This window comes from Pectinophora gossypiella, chromosome 15 (assembly GCF_024362695.1).
Source record: "Pectinophora gossypiella chromosome 15, ilPecGoss1.1, whole genome shotgun sequence".
NCBI lineage: Eukaryota > Metazoa > Arthropoda > Insecta > Lepidoptera > Gelechiidae > Pectinophora > Pectinophora gossypiella.
The window spans coordinates 2,808,325-2,821,735 of NC_065418.1; positions in this window are offsets into that span (position 1 = coordinate 2,808,325).

A 13,411-nucleotide genomic window follows, 5' to 3' on the forward strand; every position below is an offset into this window, starting at 1 on the left:
CCATCACATGAGCGTAAAGTGATAAAACTATTTCGCTGCCGTCACCGTTTGCGTAAGGTAACAAATTTATTGACTGTTCATTACCATTTTGTTATATAGTCCTTGTAGTAACGAAACGGCCAAGCCATAGGTATATTTTGCCTAACTTGTTAAATTAGGGCACGTATAGTTAATGCGTGTAGAGTTAGAAGCTTGGCTCTGAATGAGATCTGGGGAGTTAAAATGGCCACATGAACGTAATTCATCTAATTGCAATTTGACTGGTACGCATGTAAAAGTAAGTGCGCAATGCAAACAAATGTCAAATAGCTATATTGCTTTCTTAGATGAATTGCTTCGATGAGGCCATTTCAACCCCCCCCCCATAGTTTTTTTACGATCGATATTCACTCGTCTTGGCAACATTTTATATGAAAATGTATTGTTGGGATTCAAGTGTGAAATTCCGTTCTACGCGCCTGTGGAAAAACGATTCGCACAAGTCATGATCGGAGGAATGCAAGTCGGCTCAGTAGTTATTCTGACACCAGGGTTGGTACATAACAACAATTACATAATTACACGATAGAAGACTATGTTTTCTGTTACACCAATGTGACGCGCGCGTGCGTGTGTGTGTGTGTGTTTGTGTGATGTGTGTGTGGTGTATGTGTGTGGTGGTGAGCCGTATCGCCGTCTGTAATGGTCGAGCCAACTGTGTTAGTGAAAACTGCATTTATAAAAAAAATATAACTCATTGGTGCAAGTAAATTTGAAAGTCAAGCCTTTACAAAACCAACCTGCTTCTTTTGTTTTTATTAGAATCTATTGCTCAATACACGCAGTGTCAATCCGACAACTATCACCGAATCAAAGTGGGTAATTACAGTTCTACCGAACAATAAAGATTATCACCCTGATTGAAACGTGCCTTACTTCAATCGTCGTCTCAATCAAATTGAGTTTTAATCGTTGTTTGATTAAAACCTTCAATTACTTACTAAAGGTGCTTAGGATTGCTTTGTTCAATCTGGGAGGAATGAATTTGGGATTTTTAGGCACAAAGTCGTTGAGGAGCTCGGTGGCGCAGCGGTAAACGCGCTCGGTCTGCGATTGCTAAAGTTAAGCAACATTCGCAAAGGCCGGTCATAGGATGGGTGACCACAAAAAAAAAGTTTTCATCTCGAGCTCCTCCGTGCTTCGGAAGGCACGTTAAGCCGTTGGTCCCGGCTGCATTAGCTGTCGTTAATAACCATCAATCCGCACTGGGCCCGCCTGATGGTTTAAGGCCCGATCTCCCTATCCATCCATAGGGAAGGCCCGTGCCCCAGCAGTGGGGACGTCAATGGGCTGATGATGAGGCACAAAGTGATTACAGGCCAGTCGTGGGTGGAGCTAAGACGTTGCCAAATAGGTACCCAATTTGTTAAACAGGCTAGTTTCCGACTAGTCAAATCAGTTACATTTTACTAAACGTCGAAACACGAAATTACTATGGAATTTGTATTTGTATTAAAAACCAACCTGAACAGAAAACCTCCCAGCACAAGGCCCTAGTCCTACGTTTTCATGTTTTCCTTTCTTTTTTTAAATTCAGTTTGTATTACATAATTTATGAACTTAAGTACAGTCAGTCATACAGTTGCAGTCGGTGGTAGGAAAGTGAAAAATAAAGAGTTTATGTGACTATAGTATTGCTTCTGATTATTGCAAGAACTATCGATACTATTGTTTTTTTTAAACTATCGATTGTCTATCGATAGTCGCCTATCTGAGGAGCTCGGTGGCGCAGCGGTAAACGCGCTCGGTCTGCGATTGTTGAAGTTAAGCAACTTTCGCAAAGGCCGGTCATAGAATGGGTGACCACAAAAAAAAACATCTCGAGCTCCCCCGTGCTTCGGAAGGCACGTTAAGCCGTTGGTCCCGGCTGCATTAGCAGTCGTTAATAACCATTAATCCGCACTGGGCCTGCGTGATGGTTTAAGGCCCGATCTCCCTATCCATCCATAGGGAAGGCCCTTGCCCCAGCAGTGGGGACGTTAATGGGCTGATGATGATGATGATGAGTCGCCTATCGATAAGCAACTAGTTTGTAGGATGGCTAAAGGAAATTCTTGGCTTGATTTAGCATATCTGTATCTACATAATAGCTACTAGCTAATTGGAACATTTAGTAGTCTGCAATGCTAATGGCGTGTGCGGTGGTTATTTTTTTTTTTATGTCAACAATATTTTACAACACTTACTAAACAGCGGCGAACCAAACGACTATTATTTAAATATTTAATATTAATTTAAAAAATAAACAATATACAAAGGTGTTATTTTTTTGTAATTCAATATTTATGGTCACCATTATTTGCATATAAAAATATCTTTCTCAAGCTTTTCATGCGAAAAAGTTGAAGACCTCGAAATTGCGAAGCTGAGAACGTACTTAAGTTGATATTCAAAAACTTTCACAATACTTAAATTGCTGTTGAATTTGAGCCCGAGCGGCGCGGCGCCATTTTTTTTTATATTTTTCCGTATTTTCCCTCCGTGGTCAGATTCAAGCGTGTTCGTCACATTTACATAATTTAGGCGAAAAACTTCTCTCCCCCGGTAAAAACGACTTTGAAAAAATAAGGCAATTTGGCTTAGCTTTAATTGCTTTGGACTGAATTAATTGTTGCAAGGCGGTGTTGCCATTTGTTATTTTCAGTGGGTTGGTGTTGCCCTCGTTAACGCTGAAAGTTCTTCATTTAGTTATTTGCATTGTGATTTTTTTATTAGGGCGTAGACAGATGGACCAGAAGACTTTAACGCAATGCTTAGCCGACCAAAACCAGGAATTGTAACGAATACTAAGGGGTATGATTCAGACCGTGATTCTAAGTTGATAGCATCTCTCTATAAGCAATACTATCGATAATTTATTATCTTTATCTATAGTTTTTGCAATAGTGTTGCTGTGTTCAAATTCAAAAATTCAAATTCAAAAACATCTTTATTCAGTAAGTAACATAGTTACACTAAAGTTGAATCGTCAATTTTTACAAAACGAATGTCTCGTCCGCCTAAAACTACTGCAGATTTTCACAACCTATATAGCCGGGGAAAAGAAGCTGCAAGAATAACCTCAACACAGGGCCCTAGACTTTTAAAAGAAGCTGCAAGAATAACCTCAACACAGGGCCCTAGATTTTTAAAAATAATCATAAAATATTGTGTGACAATTATCATCATGGGCCACAAGCTGAGTAGCTGCGTAGCTGTCAAGTTTTGCTGCAGAATCTCTTGTGAATTATCAAGCCAATAGCAGCACGGCACCTTTAGCCGCATTTCACACAAATAAAAGGTGAGTCGGGGGGAGGAACAGTTTTTTTATGTTTTTTGTTATTTTTTTCTGCTGTGTGACGATAGTAAGTATTCAAAAATATTCAAAAATATTTATTTTTCAAAATTGGCTTACAAAGCGCTTTTTGAACGTCAAAAATTAAATTACATATTATGTAACTAGCTGTAAAACTACTACCACATCGGAATCTGTAACGCTGAGGGAAAGACGTGGCCAGAAAAGGCCCAGCACAGGGCCCTAGTCCTACAGTTTCATGTTTTCCTTTCTTTTTTAAATCCAGTTTGTATTACATAATTTATAACATAATATTTACAGTCGGTGGAAGGAATGTGAAAAATAAAGAGTTTATGTGACTTTATCACAGAAACAGTGTTTTATGAGCTCCCTGAGAGAAGCAGGCCTGTCCACATACAAAGCACCCGATCACGAGTTGACGCGATATTGTGCTACATAGCAACATACGACTATCGATAGTTGGGCAGCGTTAGTTTACATCATATATCAATGTTTACACCAATAAAAGAAGTGATTCACGAGGTAAGTAGGATCGGGGGATATGCTCTGCCGCGTGCGGAGCCGAGGCGAGTCGATAGCCCAATGTCTCACGACATCTTTTTGATGTTATCGCAAACGATTTAGTACCTAATTGTCCACTCTTTTTAAAGGTCATATGATCATATATTAAAAGGTCATTAAATTTGGTTCTTTTTCATGATTAGGTACTCATATTCTACATACGTCTCAATCAGAGATTAAAAGAAAAACTCTGAATTTTTCATCATGATAGGTATAACTAATTAATCCTCTCATGTCATGTCTTTTTGTAATTATTTCTTTTTGTTTTGGTGCAATAAAGTGTATTTATATTGTATTGTAATTCTATGGCACACCTCGGACCCACCATTCAAAAATCTAATTCTTACTGTGTGCCACCTAACACGTAAGTGCGAGCGGGATACAGTCCGCGCCCTTTCCCCTTACTCCTTACCGGTTTACGGCCATATAAGACTAAAGTAAGACTCAGAGCGGGTGAAGTCGGCGCCCGACACGAATTGGTGCGGGGCGGAAAATATCATTTTTTTTCGTGACTTATTGTAGATTTGCCGCAGGTGGCATTAACTAATTGGCCGGAGGAAAATAACCGTTCCATAGGTACTATTATTTTTTATTCTTTGCTTATGTGCTGGATGTATTGGTAACCTAAAATGAAAAGTTATGATACTTATTAAGTTTATTATTCGAAAACCAAAAGTGCATTATTCACAAGTCAAGATTTACGTTTAAGTAGTTTATATTAAAAACAGTCTAGCATTCCACGAAACCACACATAATCTAAAGCAAATGGAGACAGTAGCTTTTTTTTTTAATAGAACCAAAAGCATAGAATTAGTCATAAAGGTGTGTGAACTGCAGAATGACAATGAAGTATGTAGTGCAAAGGCTGATCAAAGCCAGGGGAAGTCGCAAGTCAATCGGCACAACTCGCCAGATTTCATTTTGTAATCGACGAGTCTTGATGTAGCGGAATATTCGAGTTAACTCCTCGGACTTTTCTCGATCTGTAAACGAAAATATAAAAAAGATAAATTCCATTTCAAATCAAAATCAAATCAAATGAAATATACTTCTTCTTCTTCTATCGTGTGGGTTGTGAGGTGAATATACTTTATTGCACAGAACTAAATTTCAACAATCAGACATAACACATGAATACAGTACAATTTGGGCGGCCTTATTGCTCTAGAGCAATTTCTTCCAGGTAACCATTTAGAAGGCAAGCAAACATTTAAAAACAACTTGGATGCGGGTTGGTGCAACAAAAAAATAAATATCTAAAAGTAAAACTAAAGTAAATATATTATTACTATATTATTACTTATATTAACTTTAGTTTTTTTTATTGTGTCTTGAACTGTGCAGAGTGTCTGTGTGTAGAGCCACTCGCCGTTGAAAGACTCGCCCCCGAGGGAATCGACCGTCGGGGAGTCGCTGTCAAAGCTAGTAAACATGCGCGACGTGATAAAATTTTGCCACGGTCATTTCATCGATTCTGGCGATATTATTATAATTATGTCGTTTTGTCGATTGATGCTAATATGTGAATAAGTCATGTCGTTCTGTCAAAATACGAACAAAATTACGTAGCACGCATGTTAGGGGAAAAAAAACATATCGATTTCTACAAAATTTATTAAATCGATCGATAATTTTATCATGTTGTGTATATGTTAGCCCTGTCTTAAAATTTTGTTACCGATTGAGAACCCTCAGCACACCTCATTTGCCGGGTAAAGTAACTAATGTCATTCGCGGCAAATCTACGATAAGTCATGTCAAAAAACATGATAATAATGATTAATGGCATCTGAAGAATATAATACTATACCTCTCTCCAGACGCCGTTGTTCAGCGAGCATAAGCTTGATGGAATCCATTTGGCAGTTAACCATCTCAGCGACTACCGCTGGGATGCACATCTGAATGGTCAGGTGGAACGCGAACAGCCACTCGCTGGTATACGAGTACCATTCCGCCTGTAATAAGCAGTTCATCATCAATATGCAGGTTAAAGATCAAGGAAGGGGATACATGGAACAAAACAAGGAGAAGGCGAAAGTCATGCCATAAAAAGAAGTCAAAAAATGGCTTTGGATAGGATAGGTAGAAAATCCCACACGAATTAGCGATTAAAGATTCATCGGTCAGCATTATCAGCTCGGGTAATATCGTTCATAAAGTACTTACGCTGAAGCGAGATACTATTTGAGTCTTACATAAACAGCCTATATATGTCCCACTGCTGGGCACATGCCTCCCCTCGATCAACCGGAGGGGATATGGAGCATACTCCACCACGCTGCTCCACTGCGGGTTGGTGAAGGTGTTTTACGGCTAATAGCCGGGACTAACAGCTTAACGTGCCCTCCGAAGCACGGAATCATCTTACTTTTTCAGACAATCAGGTGATTCAAGCCTGAAAAATCCTTACCAAACAAAGGACAGTCTCACAAAGTGATTTTGACTATGTCCCCATCGGGAATCGAACCCGGACCTCCAGATCGTGAGCCTGACGCTCTAACCACTAGACCACGGAGGATGTCAGACCACGGAGACCACGACATTTTTATAGCTCAAGCATAATGTCTTCTGGTAAAATTCTGTACTGAGATTTTTAAAAGGATTACAAGGCTTTTTTGCAGTTACTTTTCCTCGACTATGCGGGTTGTGAGAATCTGCAGTAGTTCTAGTCGGATGAGAAGTTTGACAAAAAATATATTTATGTAATAATTTACTATTTTGTGTAACCAACTGAAAAAAATATATTTTGAGTTTTGTTGCAGGAATTTGCAGAAATAAACTTGCAGTCAATTTAGGATAGAGGTAAACGAATGAACGTTAATATACATTTCCACTAACATTTTCCTTAATGTAGAGCAGCATACACCACAGAGTCACCATCAGTCGAGGTGTGTTGATGAACAGCTCGATGATGATCTGAAAAGAAAAATAGATTAAATTGATGCCAATGGACTCTGAGAAACTGATGCTTATAAAAATGATCATCACTTGTATTATGATCCAATGGAATGCGACGCTAATTTGAAACTAAAACCGAATGGCACATCTTAGTGAAGGATTTGTGCACTTGGTTAATTAATATTATGGTATAATACCTACCATAAGTGACTGTAGTGGTCCAATTTTATCATAGCAATCGGCTAAGTCTATAAAACGCTGTTCAAATTCTTTCAAATTGTTGTTTTTCTTGAAATTATTTTTTAATTTTTTCAAAATGCTATATATATAGAAGATTGTTATCACAACGGCCCCACTGCTCATATCAGATCCAACCAAGCAGAAAGTAAATAATGCATTATGCAACTTAGTACTATTGACGTCACTACAATATTTCAATTCACTGATGATGAAACATGAAGTGATAATTGTAAATTTTACAATGAACATGGAAATAGTAAATATGAGCGTAAGTACACCGATTAGACTCAACTCTGAAGTTGAAATTTCATTTTTCATACTATGCAGATCAGTAACGTAGTTGTAAATGGTGTACCGAATATTATGAAACAGTAATAAGCTCAAAATATACTTGAGAAATATGCACCAAAACCATAATTGCACGTAGGCCCATTTAATAGCCGATATAAAAATTAATATCATTGCAAGAGCTACGAATGCAGAAAAACGTTTAATGGCGGTTGCAATCGATGGCTTTAAAGGAGTCGTAAATCCGGTATCCATTCCAAAACATATTTGAATTGTTAAGAAAAAAGTCATAACCGATTTAGGAATACTATTATCCATCTTTTTTGTAGAAATATCGACTTTTATATTTTAATTTCTTGAACTGCCACGAGGTTCTGTTCTTGATGCTTGTATAACATTAACATTGGAATACATAAGTGCGATCTAGTTAATGGCATTAGAAATTAACTTAAGTAATTAAAAATATTTTGTTTTAGTAATCCATTATCATTAACATGACGAATAAGTGTTACTTACAAGATACTATCAAGTAGAAAGTCAAATTATTATGTTTCTCTAAAAAATACACCAAAGTGCGAATCTTTCTCCGCACATACTCATTCTAACTAAAACTTTGACGTCGCTTATCATCGTATACGTTCATAGTATTATTTGGAGACTCCTCGAGATCTTTTGGAATTTCTTTGAATTGACTTGATCAGACGTAATCAGCTAAAGCTAACGCTTTTCAAGTTTGGTAAATTTTTTGACACTCATAAAATTGTCTTTAATATTTCTAGCGAAGAAATATAATGTACTATAACAAATAAATATTTAATATACGTAACACAAAATAATGTTTTAAGTGAAGTACTGAAGTAAGTAAGTAAGTGAAGTAAATTTACAGTAGGTAACAAATTATTCAAAGTGTCTTTAAAAAGGCAAAGAATTGATTAGAGCTTACCATACGAGTATATAGAGGTGTTATTCTGCCGAAGCAATCAGCTAAAGCTACGTAACGCTTTTCAAGTTCAATTAAATTTCTCGCACTTTTATAATTGTTTTTCAGATTTCTTGTAAAAAAATATAAATAGTAAATAATAATAATAATGGTACCGCTGCTCATGTCGGAGCTAATTACAGAGTAGTTATAAATGACATTATAGAACTTATTGTCACCAATATCACTGCAGTAACTAGATGTACCAATAACAAAACATACTATATTAATTGTAAGTTTTGAAATAAACATCAGCAGAGTGAAAGAAAGTGTAAGAGCACCAGCTAAATTCAAATCTGAGTTTGGAAAATTTTCATTTATATTATGCAATTCTTCTATGTAATCGTAAACATTGTAGTTATTGGTTTTGAAGGCTAAAAAGTATAAAATATACTTTAAAACTATACACCAAAACCATATTAACGAATATGTATATCTGACAGTTGATAATAACGTGAATATGATAGCAAAAGCAATGGAAACTGAAAAGCGTTTAATAGCAAATGCTGTTGAAGGCCTCAACAATTTTGTGAATCCCGTCTCCATTCCAAAACATATTTGAATTGTGAAAAAGAACGTCAAAATCCACTTCGATATCTTTTTATCCATTGCCTTAAAAATGTTTTAAGTACTTATTTCGGTTACCATATTATGACTTCACAACGTGGGCGACATTATGACATGAAATATTAAGTATAAAAATGTGATAATAATAACAATTTATATTAAGTCATTAAACTAATGGAACTTAATTCCTTACTTCGAATATAATTAATTCAAAGAAATGTATTTACACCATATCAACTATTGTAACATCCAATTCTTAATATTATTTTTTGACGTCTTTATGGAAACTAATTACTTATACAAAAAATAATGTTCGGAAGGAAGAATCTACACATCTAAATGCTCGAATGTATAGCTTCTCAAAGTAGGATTTGTGCTATAAGTTCACCCGTCTTAAAGACGTTTTTTGTTTAGATGTTTGTGTTCGGAAAAAACTGCTTCTTGATAACGACAAGTGTTGAGGAAGAGTTAATTTACTTGAAATCAGTCAGAATAAAAAAAAGTACTTTGTGCTTTTCTTTTTGGAAGAAATTGATCTATTTCTTAGAAGTAATTCATTTCAAGAGTTGTATGACACACTTACCATACGAGTATATAGCGGCACAATTTTATTGAAGCAATCAGTTACTGCTACGTAACGCTTTTCAAGTTCGATAACATTTCTCATTCTTTTGTAATCGTCTTTCATATTTTTCACAGAGAAATATAAATAGTAAATTGTAATAAAAATTGTACCAAAGCTCATGTCCGCACTGATTTCAGCATACGTAAAGAATACATGATGTACTTTATTATCGCTAACATCATTGCAGTATCTAGATTTACCAATAACATAACATACAGTAATGATACTATACTTTGCAATGAACATCAATAAAGTGGCAGCGAGTGTATATATACCAACAAAATTTAATTCAGAGGTTGTTAAATTTCCCATTAAAATATGTGTTTCATTTATGTAATCGTAAATTTTGGATGCAGCCGTTTTGTAGACTGAAAAATATACTATGTACTTCAGGTATACACACCAAAACCACATTGTGGCATATGTCGTTCTTAGAGTGGACAAGAAAGTTAAGAATATAGCCAAAGCAATAGAAACTGAAAAACGTTTAATAGCAACAGCTGTACGTGACTTCAATAATTTAGTAAACCCAGTATCCATTCCAAAACATAGTTGAATTGTAAAGAAAAACGTTGATATTGATTTTGGAATCTTCATATCTGTTGTTTCAGAAAAATAATTATTGTTACTTGTCTTTATTTCTGGAGGAGTTTCCATATTGGGACTTCCCAGCACACTTAACGATAAAATACGAACATTTTAAGTGAAACATGTCGTTATTAATGCCACGTAGGTACCACGTGTGTACGTTAAAGTGATGACTTCATTTCATTACTATATTAAAAATTTCCTGTTACTATATTTTTTTACCATTAATAAATCTAAAACACTTTGACATTTACTGTATATGGTAAGCAATCCTGAATTAGACACTTATGGAATAACTTAATTGATTTTTGATTCTTCTCTTCTATCATGTGGGTTGTGAGGTGGATTACCAACCTCGATGTCAGGATTATTGTTGAGCCGCCATAGGCCCGTGACAGGAGTCATGTAACGACTACGTACTTAAATCAGTAAGTAATAACCGAGACCTACGGCTTAACGTGCCTACCGAAGCATGGATCATCTTACTTTTAGATAATCAGGTGATCAGCCTGTAATGTTCTAACCAAACTAAGGATCACAAAGTGATTTTTGTGATTTGTCCCCTCTGAGATTCGCCTTTTTTATTAAAGTGAAGTGATATCGTTAAAGAAGTCCGTTCATGTTTGATGATGTGATTGAAGTTGTTCGATTTTTGCCAAGATTAATTGTAGATTTAGATGTTGTTCAGTACTACGCCTGACTTGTAATCCTAAACTAAGGCCAAGTAGTGAATCTACCACGACCAATTCCTAAGTTCTAAGTCTGTTACTTTTCTAGTATTTATTTCAGTAAGTTTTTCCGTTACGATGTTTATAACATGATGAGCTTCATTGTGAATGTTATTGAACCTATATGTTTTGTTTTCTGACCAACAAAATTACGATCTCCCTGATATTTTGCTTTATCTTTCTAGTTCGGTTGTTTAACAGGATGTCTACTGGTTTTAATTACAACATAAACATAGCTACAAAATTGCACACAACAAAACGATGAAGTTATATTGTGGAGAATACTTACAACACGATTATATAAGGGTTTGATTTTATCACAACACGTCGCTATGGCTACATATCTCTCTTCAAGTAGTTTAAGATTCCTATCGGTTTCGAACGATTCTTTCATGTATTTGACGAAACGATAGATGTAGTACATTATTGAAAGTAATATACAGGTGTGTGTTTCGGTGACGAGCCCACTTGCACTATAGATACCATGATGTATTTTACTCATTTTATTGCAATAGAGGTTTGTTAGATACTCACACCGGACCAAAACTAAAGTCAATTTGAGGAAATTAAGAATAACTGTGTAATTTATAAGCCAAATTCCAAAAGAATTGCTTTGAAGCGAAGCCTCGTCAACACCAATTTCGTGAACATCGTTTAGAAAATTGTAAAGCTTATACTTTGACAGCTTTACAGCGAAAAATTCAAGCACAGCTTTAGTTAACATGAGCCAAGCCCAAGTGTCTTTAAGGTTTAATACTATTACAGATAACATCAGCATTACAACCGCTGCAGCCGTGATTGTAGATGCAAATTTGAATAGAATGCGAGCTCTGCCTTCGAAAATCTCAGCAAATCCGTTGTCTACTCCGTGAAATATTTGAAATGCAAGGAAAAAAGTTACGATGGAGTTTGGGATTTTATTTTGCGGCATTTTAGCTAAAATATTGTTTTCACGCACTTGTATCAGATTAAATTGAAATGTTGCCATTGACAGGTGTGCACTCAACGTAATATTAGAAGGAATTAATGACTTTTCAGCAATACATCCACACATACAAAAAAACAAATTGTGTTACGGCAACAGTTTTATATTAGCTGTCTGGAGTGAACACTATTACTAGTAATGACATTTCTATTGAATAATTACATTATCAATAGTGTAATGGGTAGATTGATGAAAAAAAATAGCGAAGTAAATAGCAAATGGCTAACTACCCACGCCTGTAATTTCTATCTGAATGAATATGACATAAGCCAACAGACAACTTGCAGTCAGAATTGGTTATGAGTTCTAATTAAAGTCCGAAATTGGATATATCAGTCTTTAGGTCAACGTTTTATGTGTTTTTGCTTCACTCTAGTAAGGAAGTAACTCCCAGTCCGACAAACAAGTAATGATGAATAAGGAAATAACTACAAGTAAGCTAAAAAAGAATAGTGATACTAAAATCAGTAATAATAAAGATGAAACTACAATAAGTACCATCTGTATGTAATAAGTGAATATTGTTATTAAAGATGAAGATGTGAACAAAGCCGTGAACATTTACTAGATATATGTAATCAATGTAATTGATACAAATATAATTTACTTATTCGCGACACTTTCTATTCAATTCACTTATAATAATTAAAAGGGTCAGGTCAAGGGCTATGTGCCTAGTAAGTAAAGGTCTAAGTTTAATTTTGCTACAGTGGTATTTAATATTTACTCAAAGTAACTTACTGATGTTAAACCAGTATACTTTGTAATGTCAATTTGTAAAAATAAAGAGTAATTAATAGTGTCAAATGGATATTTTGTTTTTATTTTGATGCCTCTGCTAAAAGGGTAATCAAAAGCTAGAGACATTAAATTCCTTTGTTGTGCTTAGCAAGCACAATTATTTGAAATTTGTTGGACTTCCATTAAATTAGTAGGAGCTTATGACGCGACAAAAGCATCAAAGTTAAGTCTATTAAATTAAGTAGTAACTACATTATAAAAATGAAAACTATTGTAATACTTACAATTCTGGCATAAAACTGTCGTATTTTATCACAAAACGCAGAAAGAGCAACATAATTCCTTTCAAAAATGTCCAAATTCATCTCAGATTTTAGGCAATGCTTAACATGGACGACAAAAGAATAGGTATAATACAAAATAACGATCAAGACACCAGATATAGTGTCAGCACTAATGCCAGAGGTACTGTATGTGATATAGAAAGCAGCACTAAATCTATTACAATACTTAGATTTCCCTATAATACAACGCGTTGTGACCAAAGACAGCTTCAAGAAGAACATAGCTGAGGTGTAAAACAAAATTAGTACACCGAAATTTTCATTATCAATTGCAGGTATTTTTTCGCCCAAATCGTGGATATCTTTGAGAAAGTGAAAGACCCTGTATTTAGTCAATTTCAACGTCAAAAAGTGAACAATGTATTTGACGAAGGTACACCAATACCACATCTCATGGTACAGAATTATGATTGGTGAAAATAATATGATTGATATGACAAACGCAACGAAAGTAGATATTTGTTTTAAAGCATTACGTTTCTTCCCTTCGTATAGTTCGCCAAAACCACAGTCGACGCCGAAACATAACT